The sequence below is a fragment of the Somniosus microcephalus genome, unplaced genomic scaffold (assembly GCF_052327205.1).
Source record: "Somniosus microcephalus isolate GS21.2 unplaced genomic scaffold, FLI_Smic_1.0 unresolved_chr4, whole genome shotgun sequence".
Classification (NCBI taxonomy): Eukaryota; Metazoa; Chordata; class Chondrichthyes; order Squaliformes; family Somniosidae; genus Somniosus; species Somniosus microcephalus.
The window spans coordinates 7,540,202-7,554,080 of record NW_028225182.1 but is presented as its reverse complement, the minus strand read 5'-3'; the positions used below and the strand labels follow the sequence as shown (position 1 = coordinate 7,554,080).

Genomic DNA, 13,879 nt, shown 5'->3' with positions numbered 1-13,879 from the left:
GACAAATACCCGGTTCGACTGCTGGCGGAAAAGTTACATTCGCCAGCAGTTTATGCTGTGCATTGACCAATCCTGTTAATTTTTAAAAAAGATGCCCCAGATTTCTGCTTTCATAAGCAATTAAGATTTTAAACGAGGTTCCTAAAATGCAATCTGCAAAATGAAATATGATAAACAGTTCATTACTTACAAAGCGTAAAATGCGTTATTGAAGTGTGTTTCGCCTTTCTTTCATTCTGTAAATTATGGTAATCGGTTATTTAATGGTGATTGCAAAAGATTCAACTTCCAATAGTGGCGGCAAAACGAGCGCTCCTTTGTGATTTGAACCGCGGACTTCTCGGAAATTTAAACAACCACCGAAGTGAAAATCGGACCCCGAGAACGCTGGTTCAAACCTAGCCGAGTGAGGATCTAACCATTGATAAAAGAATTTGTGTGTGTGGCTATTCTTCATGATCAGAGCACCTGAGATCGAGACAGTGTCTTTGCCTTTCCGACCTGTCTTCTGAAGCGCCACCCGGTCCCACTCCTACAGTTAATGAGCTGTTAGGACGTTAATGTATCCGGGCTGCAGGAGGCCGCCCCAGGCGCAGCAGAGGAGTCCCGGCATTAGTTCTGCGTGGAAACAGTATTTGCCCCTTCTCTCTTCCCCTTCACCATATCCATGTGCTTTTATTTCTCTATTTCTACTCCCGTCTCAGTTTCCTGAATCATAACATGGTGCGGACATTTTTACAGACGCGCTTTTATATTACTTATTGAAAGGACACACAGTTGGAACGATTGAAACTCCAATTTGAATCCTGTCGCTGACCTTGTATTTTCCTATTAATCTTTATTGTTCTGCTTCCACATTCTCAATGAGAAACTTCTCAGCCTCAATTTTTAAATAAAATATGACCGACCTCTTTAGTCCGCGACACGCGAGGGGAGATTCTCTAAATCAGCGCCAACTTTCCCCAAATCCTCCTTAAAGTCCCGCTATCTGTGTCCTATATGGGAAATATCATTGAGAATGACTTCACTCACTGTAACGCTGCCATTTGAAAGGTATAAGTCGCCTGTCAATGCGTATTTTATTTACACTGAACCAAGCATGCAAATTATTCCAATTTTCATATTTAATAAACTTGAATGGAGAAACGGCATTAAATTGCCTCCACCCACTTTCAAACCGTTGAGTTTTCGTGTGTTAGCGGAATGCGATAACCACTACACACCGGAAAAACTCCAACACTCGGGTGCACTGCATCGACTCCATAGGAATAGGCCATTCAGCCCCTCGAGCCTGTTGCGCCATTCAATTAGATCAGGACTGGGCTGTATCAACACTTCATTTACCCGCTTTTTTTCCGTAACCCTTAATAACCTTATCCACAAAAATCTATCGACAGTCGCAGCAATCTTGGGCCTAAACGCACTCCTCTCCCGGATCCAGACAGAAAAGTTTTCTTACTGACGGCCACCCTGCAGATTAATGAATTACATTTCTGAACTTCAGGGCATCAGAGATTCCAGGGATTAAAAGGGAACAAAAGATGAAATGAGCCTCACTGTGGGTCAGTTTTCGCTCACTCAAATGTATCTGATTAGTGAAGCGAAATAAAGAAAAATTAAAGAATAAGAGGGAAGCCGCTTAGCCCTATTGACAAGAGAATAATCTCACCATACATCTCTTCCGTTCCCAGTTCTAACGATGGTTAATTGACCTCAAAGGTTCACTATGTATTTTTTTCCACATTACTGACATGTCCTCCTGATAATTTCCAGCATTTTCCGTTTCGATTTCAGATTTACAGCAATTTTCATTTCTCATTTGGAACAAACCCGCTGGCCTTTCATCCACAGCAAGTTTAAACATAATGCTCCCGCCCGGGCTCGAACCGGGGACTTTTCGCGTGTAAAGCGAACGTGATAACCACTACACTACGGGAACCGCTGTGCAAATACGGTCAACACAGGGGAACTGACCAGTGAACACCCTCTGTGCTGATTGGTTCACCTTAAACAGCATCACTCAATATAAAGGATGAGCTCACAAAATCAGCCGCAGTGCAGTCTGGTCAACGAATGCCCTCCTTTCTTTATCAACAGAGGAAGAACAGACATGAACGGGAGTCAAACGCCACAACATTTAATTACAGGCACAAATACGAGTAACACATACTTCCACATCATTTCACTAAAAAGTTATTTCACTTGATGTAAACGTTGACTGCATTGTATCTGAAAATGAGCACCGTGTGATGTTTTGTTCACTACTGATTCTATTCTCTGCGAGCAGTGACGCAGAGTTTATCGTAGTGTAGCGGTTGTCACGTTCACGTCAGAAGCGACAAATACCCGGTTCGACTGCTGGCGGAAAAGTTACATTCGCCAGCAGTTTATGCTGTGCATTGACCAATCCTGTTAATTTTTTAAAAAGATGCCCCAGATTTCTGCTTTCATAAGCAATTAAGATTTTAAACGAGGTTCCTAAAATGCAATCTGCAAAATGAAATATGGTAAACAGTTCATTACTTACAAAGCGTAAAATGCGTTATTGAAGTGTGTTTCGCCTTTCTTTCATTCTGTAAATTATGGTAATCGGTTATTTAATGGTGATTGCAAAAGATTCAACTTCCAATAGTGGCGGCAAAACGAGCGCTCCTTTGTGATTTGAACCGCGGACTTCTCGGAAATTTAAACAACCAGCGAAGTGAAAATCGGACCCCGAGAACGCTGGTTCAAACCTAGCCGAGTGAGGATCTAACCATTGATAAAAGAATTTGTGTGTGTGGCTATTCTTCATGATCAGAGCACCTGAGATCGAGACAGTGTCTTTGCCTTTTCGACCTGTCTTCTGAAGCGCCGCCCGGTCCCACTCCTACAGTTAATGAGCTGTTAGGACGTTAATGTATCCGGGCTGCAGGAGGCCGCCCCAGGCGCAGCAGAGGAGTCCCGGCATTAGTTCTGCGTGGAAACAGTATTTGCCCCTTCTCTCTTCCTCTTCACCATATCCATGTGCTTTTATTTCTCTATTTCTACTCCCGTCTCAGTTTCCTGAATCATAACATGGTGCGGACATTTTTACAGACGCGCTTTTATATTACTTATTGAAAGGACACACAGTTGGAACGATTGAAACTCCAATTTGAATCCTGTCGCTGACCTTGTATTTTCCTATTAATCTTTATTGTTCTGCTTCCACATTCTCAATGAGAAACTTCTCAGCCTCAATTTTTAAATAAAATATGACCGACCTCTTTAGTCCGCGACACGCGAGGGGAGATTCTCTAAATCAGCGCCAACTTTCCCCAAATCCTCCTTAAATCCCGCTATCTGTGTCCTATATGGGAAATATCATTGAGAATTACTTCACTCACTGTAACGCTGCCATTTGAAAGGTATAAGTCGCCTGTCAATGCGTATTTTATTTACACTGAACCAAGCATGCAAATTATTCCAATTTTCATATTTAATAAACTTGAATGGAGAAACGGCATTAAATTGCCTCCACCCACTTTCAAACCGTTGAGTTTTCGTGTGTTAGCGGAATGCGATAACCACTACACACCGGAAACACTCCAGCACTCGGGTGCACTGCATCGACTCCAGAGGAATAGGCCATTCAGCCCGTCGAGCCTGTTGCGCCATTCAATTAGATCAGGACTGGGCTGTATCAACACTTCATTTACCCGCTTTTTTTCCGTAACCCTTAATAACCTTATCCACAAAAATCTATCGACAGTAGCAGCAATCTTGAGCCTAAACGCGCTCCTCTCCCGGATCCAGACAGAAAAGTTTTCTTACTGACGGCCACCCTGCAGATTAATGAATTACATTTCTGAACTTCAGGGCATCAGAGATTCCAGGGATTAAAAGGGAACAAAAGATGAAATGAGCCTCACTGTGGGTCAGTTTTCGCTCACTCAAATGTATCTGATTAGTGAAGCGAAATAAAGAAAAATTAAAGAATAAGAGGGAAGCCGCTTAGCCCTATTGACAAGAGAATAATCTCACCATACATCTCTTCCGTTCCCAGTTCTAACGATGGTTAATTGACCTGAAAGGTTCACCATGTATTTTTTTCCACATTACTGACTGACCTCCTGATAATTTCCAGCATTTTCCGTTTCGATTTCAGATTTACAGCAATTTTCTTTTCTCATTTGGAACAAAACCCGCTGGCCTTTGATCCACAGCAAGTTTAAACATAATGCTCCCGCCCGGGCTCGAACCGGGGACCTTTCGCGTGTAAAGCGAACGTGATAACCACTACACTACGGGAACCGCTGAGCAAATACGGTCAACACAGGGGAACTGACCAGTGACCACCCTCTGTGCTGATTGGTTCACCTTAAACAGCATCACTCAATATAAAGGATGAGCTCACAAAATCAGCCGCAGTGCAGTCTGGTCAACGAATGCCCTCCTTTTTTATCAACAGAGGAAGAACAGACATGAACGGGAGTCAAACGCCACAACATTTAATTAGAGGCACAAATACGAGTAACACATACTTCCACATCATTTCACTAAAAAGTTATTTCACTTGATGTAAACGTTGACTGCATTGTATCTGAAAATGAGCACCGTGTGATGTTTTGTTCACTACTGATTCTATTCTCTGCGAGCAGTGACGCAGAGTTTTTCGTAGTGTAGCGGTTGTCACGTTCACGTCAGAAGCGACAAATACCCGGTTCGACTGCTGGCGGAAAAGTTACATTCGCCAGCAGTTTATGCTGTGCATTGACCAATCCTGTTAATTTTTTAAAAAGATGCCCCAGATTTCTGCTTTCATAAGCAATTAAGATTTTAAACGAGGTTCCTAAAATGCAATCTGCAAAATGAAATATGGTAAACAGTTCATTACTTACAAAGCGTAAAATGCGTTATTGAAGTGTGTTTCGCCTTTCTTTCATTCTGTAAATTATGGTAATCGGTTATTTAATGGTGATTGCAAAAGATTCAACTTCCAATAGTGGCGGCAAAACGAGCGCTCCTTTGTGATTTGAACCGCGGACTTCTCGGAAATTTTAACAGCCACCGAAGTGAAAATCGGACCCCGAGAACGCTGGTTCAAACCTAGCCGAGTGAGGATCTAACCATTGATAAAATAATTTGTGTGTGTGGCTATTCTTCATGATCAGAGCACCTGAGATCGAGACAGTGTCTTTGCCTTTTCGACCTGTCTTCTGAAGCGCCGCCCGGTCCCACTCCTACAGTTAATGAGCTGTTAGGACGTTAATGTATCCGGGCTGCAGGAGGCCGCCCCAGGCGCAGCAGAGGAGTCCCGGCATTAGTTCTGCGTGGAAACAGTATTTGCCCCTTCTCTCTTCCTCTTCTCCATATCCATGTGCTTTTATTTCTCCATTTCTACTCCCGTCTCAGTTTCCTGAATCATAACATGGTGCGGACATTTTTACAGACGCGCTTTTATATTACTTATTGAAAGGACACACAGCTGGAACGATTGAAACTCCAATTTGAATCCTGCCGCTGACCTTGTGTTTTCCTATTAATCTTTATTGTTCTGCTTCCACATTCTCAATGAGAAACTTCTCAGCCTCAATTTTTAAATAAAATATGACCGACCTCTTTAGTCCGAGACACGCGAGGGGAGTTTCTCTAAATCAGCGCCAACTTTCCCCAAATCCTCCTTAAAGTCCCGCTATCTGTGTCCTATATGGGAAATATCATTGAGAATGACTTCACTCACTGTAACGCTGCCATTTGAAAGGTATAAGTCGCCTGTCAATGCGTATTTTATTTACACTGAACCAAGCATGCAAATTATTCCAATTTTCATATTTAATAAACTTGAATGGAGAAACGGCATTAAATTGCCTCCACCCACTTTCAAACCGTTGAGTTTTCGTGTGTTAGCGGAATGCGATAACCACTACACACCGGAAACACTCCAGCACTCGGGTGCACTGCATCGACTCCATAGGAGGAGGCCATTCAGCCCCTCGAGCCTGTTGCGCCATTCAATTAGATCAGGACTGGGCTGTATCAACACTTCATTTACCCGCTTTTTTTCCGTAACCCTTAATAACCTTATCCACAAAAATCTATCGACAGTAGCAGCAATCTTGAGCCTAAACGCGCACCTCTCCCGGATCCAGACAGAAAAGTTTTCTTACTGACGGCCACCCTGCAGATTAATTAATTACATTTCTGAACTCCAGGGCATCAGAGATTCCAGGGATTAAAAGGGAACAAAAGATGAAATGAGCCTCACTGTGGGTCAGTTTTCGCTCACTCAAATGTATCTGATTAGTGAAGCGAAATAAAGAAAAATTAAAGAATTAGAGGGAAGCCGCTTAGCCCTATTGACAAGAGAATAATCTCACCGTACACCTCTTCCGTTCCCATTTCTAACGATGGTTAATTGACCTGAAAGGTTCACTATGTATTTTTTTCCACATTACTGACTGACCTCCTGATAATTTCCAGCATTTTCCGTTTCGATTTCAGATTTACAGCAATGTTCTTTTCTCATTTGGAACAAAACCGCTGGCCTTTCATCCACAGCAAGTTTAAACATAATGCTCCCGCCCGGGCTCGAACCGGGGACCTTTCGCGTGTAAAGCGAACGTGATAACCACTACACTACGGGAACCGCTGAGCAAATACGGTCAACACAAGGGAACTGACCAGTGACCACCCTCTGTGCTGATTGGTTCACCTTAAACAGCATCACTCAATATAAAGGATGAGCTCACAAAATCAGCCGCAGTGCAGTCTGGTCAACGAATGCCCTTCTTTGTTTATCAACAGAGGAAGAACAGACATGAACGGGAGTCAAACGCCACAACATTTAATTAGAGGCACAAATACGAGTAACACATACTTCCACATCATTTCACTAAAAAGTTATTTCACTTGATGTAAACGTTGACTGCATTGTATCTGAAAATGAGCACCGTGTGATGTTTTGTTCACTACTGATTCTATTCTCTGCGAGCAGTGACGCAGAGTTTTTCGTAGTGTAGCGGTTGTCACGATCACGTCAGAAGCGACAAATACCCGGTTCGACTGCTGGCGGAAAAGTTACATTCGCCAGCAGTTTATGCTGTGCATTGACCAATCCTGTTAATTTTTAAAAAAGATGCCCCAGATTTCTGCTTTCATAAGCAATTAAGATTTTAAACGAGGTACCTAAAATGCAATCTGCAAAATGAAATATGGTAAACAGTTCATTACTTACAAAGCGTAAAATGCGTTATTGAAGTGTGTTTCGCCTTTCTTTCATTCTGTAAATTATGGTAATCGGTTATTTAATGGTGATTGCAAAAGATTCAACTTCCAATAGTGGCGGCAAAACGAGCGCTCCTTTGTGATTTGAACCGCGGACTTCTCGGAAATTTAAACAACCACCGAAGTGAAAATCGGACCCCGAGAACGCTGGTTCAAACCTAGCCGAGTGAGGATCTAACCATTGATAAAAGATTTGTGTGTGTGGCTATTCTTCATGATCAGAGCACCTGAGATCGAGACAGTGTATTTGCCTTTTCGACCTGTCTTCTGAAGCGCCGCCCGGTCCCACTCCTACAGTTAATGAGCTGTTAGGACGTTAATGTATCCGGGCTGCAGGAGGCCGCCCCAGGCGCAGCAGAGGAGTCCCGGCATTAGTTCTGCGTGGAAACAGTATTTGCCCCTTCTCTCTTCCTCTTCTCCATATCCATGTGCTTTTATTTCTCTATTTCTACTCCCGTCTCAGTTTCCTGAATCATAACATAGTGCGGACATTTTTACAGACGCGCTTTTATATTACTTATTGAAAGGACACACAGTTGGAACGATTGAAACTCCAATTTGAATCCTGTCGCTGACCTTGTGTTTTCCTATTAATCTTTATTGTTCTGCTTCCACATTCTCAATGAGAAACTTCTCAGCCTCAATTTTTAAATAAAATATGACCGACCTCTTTAGTCCGCGACACGCGAGAGGAGATTCTCTAAATCAGCGCCAACTTTCCCCAAATCCTCCTTAAAGTCCCGCTATCTGTGTCCTATATGGGAAATATCATTGAGAATTACTTCACTCACTGTAACGCTGCCATTTGAAAGGTATAAGTCGGCTGTCAATGCGTACTTTATTTACACTGAACCAAGCATGCAAATTATTCCAATTTTCATATTTAATAAACTTGAATGGAGAAACGGCATTAAATTGCCTCCACCCACTTTCAAACCGTTGAGTTTTCGTGTGTTAGCGGAATGCGATAACCACTACACACCGGAAATACTCCAGCACTCGGGTGCACTGCATCGACTCCATAGGAATAGGCCATTCAGCCCGTCGAGCCTGTTGCGCCATTCAATTAGATCAGGACTGGGCTGTATCAACACTTCATTTACCCGCTTTTTTTCCGTAACCCTTAATAACCTTATCGACAAAAATCTATCGACAGTAGCAGCAATCTTGAGCCTAAACGCGCTCCTCTCCCGGATCCAGACAGAAAAGTTTTCTTACTGACGGCCACCCTGCAGATTAATGAATTACATTTCTGAACTTCAGGGCATCAGAGATTCCAGGGATTAAAAGGGAACAAAAGATGAAATGAGCCTCACTGTGGGTCAGTTTTCGCTCACTCAAATGTATCTGATTAGTGAAGCGAAATGAAGAAAAATTAAAGAATAAGAGGGAAGCCGCTTAGCCCTATTGGCAAGAGAATAATCTCACCATACATCTCTTCGGTTCCCATTTCTAACGATGGTTAATTGACCTGAAAGGTTCACTATGTATTTTTTGCCACATTACTGACTGACCTCCTGATAATTTCCAGCATTTTCCGTTTCGATTTCAGATTTACAGCAATTTTCTTTTCTCATTTGGAACAAAACCCGCTGGCCTTTGATCCACAGCAAGTTTAAACATAATGCTCCCGCCCGGGCTCGAACCGGGGACCTTTCGCGTGTAAAGCGAACGTGATAACCACTACACTACGGGAACCGCTGAGCAAATACGGTCAACACAGGGGAACTGACCAGTGACCACCCTCTGTGCTGATTGGTTCACCTTAAACAGCATCACTCAATATAAAGGATGAGCTCACAAAATCAGCCGCAGTGCAGTCTGGTCAACGAATGCCCTCCTTTTTTATCAACAGAGGAAGAACAGACATGAACGGGAGTCAAACGCCACAACATTTAATTAGAGGCACAAATACGAGTAACACATACTTCCACATCATTTCACTAAAAAGTTATTTCACTTGATGTAAACGTTGACTGCATTGTATCTGAAAATGAGCACCGTGTGATGTTTTGTTCACAATTGATTCTATTCTCTGCGAGCAGTGACGCAGAGTTTTTCGTAGTGTAGCGGTTGTCACGTTCACGTCAGAAGCGACAAATACCCGGTTCGACTGCTGGCGGAAAAGTTACATTCGCCAGCAGTTTATGCTGTGCATTGACCATTCCTGTTAATTTTTAAAAAAGATGCCCCAGATTTCTGCTTTCATAAGCAATTAAGATTTTAAACGAGGTTCCTAAAATGCAATCTGCAAAATGAAATATGGTAAACAGTTCATTACTTACAAAGCGTAAAATGCGTTATTGAAGTGTGTTTCGCCTTTCTTTCATTCTGTAAATTATGGTAATCGGTTATTTAATGGTGATTGCAAAAGATTCAACTTCCAATAGTGGCGGCAAAACGAGCGCTCCTTTGTGATTTGAACCGCGGACTTCTCGGAAATTTAAACAACCACCGAAGTGAAAATCGGACCCCGAGAACGCTGGTTCAAACCTAGCCGAGTGAGGATCTAACCATTGATAAAAGAATTTGTGTGTGTGGCTATTCTTCATGATCAGAGCACCTGAGATCGAGACAGTGTCTTTGCCTTTTCGACCTGTCTTCTGAAGCGCCGCCCGATCCCACTCCTACAGTTAATGAGCTGTTAGGACGTTAATGTATCCGGGCTGCAGGAGGCCGCCCCAGGCGCAGCAGAGGAGTCCCGGCATTAGTTCTGCGTGGAAACAGTATTTGCCCCTTCTCTCTTCCTCTTCTCCATATCCATGTGCTTTTATTTCTTCATTTCTACTCCCGTCTCAGTTTCCTGAATCATAACATGGTGCGGACATTTTTACAGACGCGCTTTTATATTACTTATTGAAAGGACACACAGTTGGAACGATTGAAACTCCAATTTGAATCCTGTCACTGACCTTGTGTTTTCCTATTAATCTTTATTGTTCTGCTTCCACATTCTCAATGAGAAACTTCTCAGCCTCAATTTTGAAATAAAATATGACCGACCTCTTTAGTCCGCGACACGCGAGGGGAGATTCTCTAAATCAGCGCCAACTTTCCCCAAATCCTCCTTAAAGTCCCGCTATCTGTGTCCTATATGGGAAATATCATTGAGAATTACTTCACTCACTGTAACGCTGCCATTTGAAAGGTATAAGTCGCCTGTCAATGCGTCTTTTATTTACACTGAACCAAGCATGCAAATTATTCCAATTTTCATATTTAATAAACTTGAATGGAGAAACGGCATTAAATTGCCTCCACCCACTTTCAAACCGTTGAGTTTTCGTGTGTTAGCGGAATGCGATAACCACTACACACTGGAAACACTCCAGCACTCGGGTGCACTGCATCGACTCCATCGGAATAGGCCATTCAGCCCGTCGAGCCTGTTGCGCCATTCAATTAGATCAGGACTGGGCTGTATCAACACTTCATTTACCCACTTTTTTTCCGTAACCCTTAATAACCTTATCCACAAAAATCTATCGACAGTAGCAGCAATCTTGAGCCTAAACGCGCTCCTCTCCCGGATCCAGACAGAAAAGTTTTCTTACTGACGGCCACCCTGCAGATTAATGAATTACATTTCTGAACTTCAGGGCATCAGAGATTCCAGGGATTAAAAGGGAACAAAAGATGAAATGAGCCTCACTGTGGGTCAGTTTTCGCTCACTCAAATGTATCTGATTAGTGAAGCGAAATAAAGAAAAATTAAAGAATAAGAGGGAAGCCGCTTAGCCCTATTGACAAGAGAATAATCTCACCATACATCTCTTCCGTTCCCAGTTCTAACGATGGTTAATTGACCTGAAAGGTTCACCATGTATTTTTTTCCACATTACTGACTGACCTCCTGATAATTTCCAGCATTTTCCGTTTCGATTTCAGATTTACAGCAATTTTCTTTTCTCATTTGGAACAAAACCCGCTTGCCTTTCATCCACAGCAAGTTTAAACATAATGCTCCCACCCGGGCTCGAACCGGGGACTTTTCGCGTGGAAAGCGAACGTGATAACCACTACACTACGGGAACCGCTGTGCAAATACGGTCAACACAGGGGAACTGACCAGTGACCACCCTCTGTGCTGATTGGTTCACCTTAAACAGCATCACTCAATATAAAGGATGAGCTCACAAAATCAGCCGCAGTGCAGTCTGGTCAACGAATGCCCTCCTTTCTTTATCAACAGATGAAGAACAGACATGAACGGGAGTCAAACGCCACAACATTTAATTAGAGGCACAAACACGAGTAGCACATACTTCCACATCATTTCACTAAAAAGTTATTTCACTTGCTGTAAACGTTGACTGCATTGTATCTGAAAATGAGCACCGTGTGATGTTTTGTTCACTACTGATTCTATTCTCTGCGAGCAGTGACGCAGAGTTTTTCGTAGTGTAGCGGTTGTCACGTTCACTTCAGAAGCGACAAATACCCGGTTCGACTGCTGGCGGAAAAGTTACATTCGCCAGCAGTTTATGCTGTGCATTGACCAATCCTGTTAATTTTTAAAAAAGATGCCCCAGATTTCTGCTTTCATAAGCAATTAAGATTTTAAAATGGGTTCCTAAAATGCAATCTGCAAAATGAAATATGGTAAACAGTTCATTACTTACAAAGCGTAAAATGCGTTATTGAAGTGTGTTTCGCCTTTCTTTCATTCTGTAAATTATGGTAATCGGTTATTTAATGGTGATTGCAAAAGATTCAACTTCCAATAGTGGCGGCAAAACGAGCGCTCCTTTGTGATTTGAACCGCGGACTTCTCGGAAATTTAAACAACCACCGAAGTGAAAATCGGACCCCGAGAACGCTGGTTCAAACCTAGCCGAGTGAGGATCTAACCATTGATAAAAGATATGTGTGTGTGGCTATTCTTCATGATCAGAGCACCTGAGATCGAGACAGTGTCTTTGCCTTTTCGACCTGTCTTCTGAAGTGCCGCCCGGTCCCACTCCTACAGTTAATGAGCTGTTAGGACTTTAATGTATCCGGGCTGCAGGAGGCCGCCCCAGGCGCAGCAGAGGAGTCCCGGCATTAGTTCTGCGTGGAAACAGTATTTGCCCCTTCTATCTTCCTCTTCTCCATATCCATGTGCTTTTATTTCTCTATTTCTACTCCCGTCTCAGTTTCCTGAATCATAACATGGTGCGGACATTTTTACAGACGCGCTTTTATATTACTTATTGAAAGGACACACAGTTGGAACGATTGAAACTCCAATTTGAATCCTGTCGCTGACCTTGTGTTTTCCTATTAATCTTTATTGTTCTGCTTCCACATTCTCAATGAGAAACTTCTCAGCCTCAATTTTTAAATAAAATATGACCGACCTCTTTAGTCCGCGACACGCGAGGGGAGATTCTCTAAATCAGCGCCAACTTTCCCCAAATCCTCCTTTAAGTCCCGCTATCTGTGTCCTATATGGGAAATATCATTGAGAATTACTTCACTCACTGTAACGCTGCCATTTGAAAGGTATAAGTCGCCTGTCAATGCGTATTTTATTTACACTGAACCAAGCATGCAAATTATTCCAATTTTCATATTTAATAAACTTGAATGGAGAAACGGCATTAAATTGCCTCCACCCACTTTCAAACCGTTGAGTTTTCGTGTGTTAGCGGAATGCGATAACCACTACACACCGGAAATACTCCAGCACTCGGGTGCACTGCATCGACTCCATAGGAATAGGAGGAGGCCATTCAGCCCCTCGAGCCTGTTGCGCCATTCAATTAGATCAGGACTGGGCTGTATCAACACTTCATTTACCCGCTTTTTTTCCGTAACCCTTAATAACCTTATCCACAAAAATCTATCGACAGTAGCAGCAATCTTGAGCCTAAACGCGCTCCTCTCCCGGATCCAGACAGAAAAGTTTTCTTACTGACGGCCACCCTGCAGATTAATTAATTACATTTCTGAACTCCAGGGCATCAGAGATTCCAGGGATTAAAAGGGAACAAAAGATGAAATGAGCCTCACTGTGGGTCAGTTTTCGCTCACTCAAATGTATCTGATTAGTGAAGCGAAATAAAGAAAAATTAAAGAATTAGAGGGAAGCCGCTTAGCCCTATTGACAAGAGAATAATCTCACCGTACACCTCTTCCGTTCCCATTTCTAACGATGGTTAATTGACCTGAAAGGTTCACTATGTATTTTTTTCCACATTACTGACTGACCTCCTGATAATTTCCAGCATTTTCCGTTTCGATTTCAGATTTACAGCAATGTTCTTTTCTCATTTGGAACAAAACCGCTGGCCTTTCATCCACAGCAAGTTTAAACATAATGCTCCCGCCCGGGCTCGAACCGGGGACCTTTCGCGTGTAAAGCGAACGTGATAACCACTACACTACGGGAACCGCTGAGCAAATACGGTCAACACAGGGGAACTGACCAGTGACCACCCTCTGTGCTGATTGGTTCACCTTAAACAGCATCACTCAATATAAAGGATGAGCTCACAAAATCAGCCGCAGTGCAGTCTGGTCAACGAATGCCCTCCTTTGTTTATCAACAGAGGAAGAACAGACATGAACGGGAGTCAAACGCCACAACATTTAATTAGAGGCACAAATACGAGTAACACATACTTCCACATCATTTCACTAAAAAGTT

General features: G+C 42.8%; 6 non-coding genes across 6 annotated transcripts; all 6 read right to left on the bottom strand.

Annotated features, from left to right (window-relative positions):
* Nucleotides 1–1,866: 1,866 nt before the first annotated feature.
* trnav-uac (transfer RNA valine (anticodon UAC)) lies at nucleotides 1,867–1,939 on the bottom strand. Its single transcript has one exon. It is a non-coding gene; the product is annotated as a tRNA-Val (tRNA).
* Nucleotides 1,940–4,202: 2,263 nt separating this feature from the next.
* trnav-uac (transfer RNA valine (anticodon UAC)) lies at nucleotides 4,203–4,275 on the bottom strand. The gene has a single exon. It is a non-coding gene; the product is annotated as a tRNA-Val (tRNA).
* Nucleotides 4,276–6,537: 2,262 nt separating this feature from the next.
* Nucleotides 6,538–6,610, bottom strand: trnav-uac (transfer RNA valine (anticodon UAC)). Its single transcript has one exon. It is a non-coding gene; the product is annotated as a tRNA-Val (tRNA).
* Nucleotides 6,611–8,873: 2,263 nt separating this feature from the next.
* On the bottom strand, nucleotides 8,874–8,946 carry trnav-uac (transfer RNA valine (anticodon UAC)). The gene has a single exon. It is a non-coding gene; the product is annotated as a tRNA-Val (tRNA).
* Nucleotides 8,947–11,209: 2,263 nt separating this feature from the next.
* trnag-ucc (transfer RNA glycine (anticodon UCC)) lies at nucleotides 11,210–11,282 on the bottom strand. The gene has a single exon. It is a non-coding gene; the product is annotated as a tRNA-Gly (tRNA).
* A 2,268-nt stretch (nucleotides 11,283–13,550) lies between these two features.
* Nucleotides 13,551–13,623, bottom strand: trnav-uac (transfer RNA valine (anticodon UAC)). The gene has a single exon. It is a non-coding gene; the product is annotated as a tRNA-Val (tRNA).
* Nucleotides 13,624–13,879: the final 256 nt, after the last annotated feature.